At 34.9% G+C, this 1,879-nt stretch overlaps 1 protein-coding gene and 1 long non-coding RNA gene across 5 annotated transcripts in view; one reads left to right on the top strand and one right to left on the bottom strand.

Annotated features, from left to right (window-relative positions):
• The window catches only part of LOC111685236 (RING finger protein 11), a 91,323-nt gene that overhangs the window by 2,465 nt on the left and 86,979 nt on the right, over positions 1-1,879 (bottom strand). The gene's annotated exons all lie outside the window — the stretch shown is intronic.
• On the top strand, positions 511-865 carry LOC124421396. Its single transcript, XR_006941639.1, has 2 exons — positions 511-745; positions 805-865. It is a non-coding gene; the product is annotated as an uncharacterized LOC124421396 (long non-coding RNA).

The raw sequence follows: 1,879 nt of genomic DNA, 5'->3' as shown, positions 1-1,879 counted from the left end.
AAGGTAAATAACAATTATTAACGAAACAAATATGGATACTTCTGATACATTTTTCCCTCGCACATAACATTACTATTACCGGCTATCATCGTAAATTCAATAAAAAAATATTTTGTCTATCTAGCGCACAAGTTAATTTTCCTTCCTCAAATTTTTGGTTTCGACGGTTTCTATAATTTTACTAATACCTAAAAGAGCTCTCTGAGGTCGTATAATACCTGTCACTATACAGGAAATTCTAAATAACTACCGCGTTACTTGGGCGCTAGATTCACGATTCTCGTTTAAATCTCGACGATCGAGGGATAAGTGTATAAACACATAAATAGACAGCACACACATATCAACTAGTACATTCAACGCGACACTTATAAACTTGGTTCACTGAAACACAACTACACTTAATTTTAACTTAATCTATATTTTGGGATATTGTTATACATGGGTATTCTTCCCAGTTTTCTTCTGCATCAAGACTTGATATTAAATGTTAAAAATTCTCCCTTTTTAAAAAAAATTCCTGAATGGAAAATGCAACTCTGTGCTTTACGCCTTTTCGCCGCGTTACTACATTACAGTAAAGGCGTTTCTACACCGTACAGCTGACACACAACCAAACACATGAGAAATATACAAGAAAAAAAAACAACACAGAACATGCAATTAAAACAATTTCACTCCAACAAACAAACAAAAAGACATTAAAAAAAACATCGAGACGTGCAAAAAACGATTACAATCAATGGTAAGTACACATGTAAATCATTAATATATATATAAATAACTAACTTATTTCTTTTTCAGAAACACAGAAAACAACAGCCTTAACACACTGGACTACTCACAAATCAAACCGAATCAACCATCAAAAGAACATGAGGAACGAAAACACCAAATATAATATACAAACTGGACTCCAGACAACAACAGAAGAGAACACAAACAAAACACAGTGCCAGCAATTCTACTTTGGGTTCGGATCACCCGCAACAAAACTCCGGTTTCGCTGGCGCCAGCCAGAGGGAACGGTGTGCGGGTTATTGGAAGTTTGAGAAGCCCAACGTGGGGAACTCTCACGACCCTGGGATAAAGTAGTCTCATACTCTACAGTGTTAGCCGGGCAATAACATCGTAAGTATATGCCTATTAGAAAGTATAAACAACTTTTTTGAGTGTCTGTTTTCTTTCAGGAAACCTCGCAAACTATACTTTTCCCTGAGATTTTAAATAGTCGCTGAAATGTAGCTGGAATTAATACTTTTGCCCTCTACAGGTTCGTAAACTCTGCCGAATTTTTTCTCTTTATTAAGGAAAAAATCGTAGAGGAAACCCGAAGAAAATTATCTAAAATTTTCGTGTCACTGGACTTTTGCCAGTAGTGCACAGATTTGTGCTTGCTATGAATCGAACGCCCACAAAAATTGTTTTTTTGAGGCTATAGTTATAAAAAATACTCCTAAAACTACTCCATTTGGGTTACACCTCTATACTTTTCCTTTCCGGTGAGAAAACCTGCGATATATGTCTGGCATTCCTCTCTGAATTCCTTTTAATGATAAAAGGTTCAGAGATTTGTAAAATTCCATCAACGAGTAACGCAGCTAATTTACGGGAAGTATTTATTGTGTTTAATCAATAATATGAATATTTACTTTGTGGTATTTTCTGTTTTTCATTTCAGATTTCCTATTAATGAAGTGGACAAGTTAACAAATACAACACAGACTCTTCATCTATATTGCACTCATGAAAATCTTATCCTAAACACGTAATAACCAGTGTACACTTAATAAGGTAGCCTCGTCGCTACAACAAATACAACAATACAAAAACAACAGGCGATTTGTTATTGTAGAATAATCCCATCTGTCAAAAAAAG

This window comes from Lucilia cuprina, chromosome X, assembly GCF_022045245.1.
Source record: "Lucilia cuprina isolate Lc7/37 chromosome X, ASM2204524v1, whole genome shotgun sequence".
In the NCBI taxonomy this organism is placed as follows: domain Eukaryota; kingdom Metazoa; phylum Arthropoda; class Insecta; order Diptera; family Calliphoridae; genus Lucilia; species Lucilia cuprina.
This window is presented reverse-complemented; position numbering and strand designations above follow the sequence as displayed.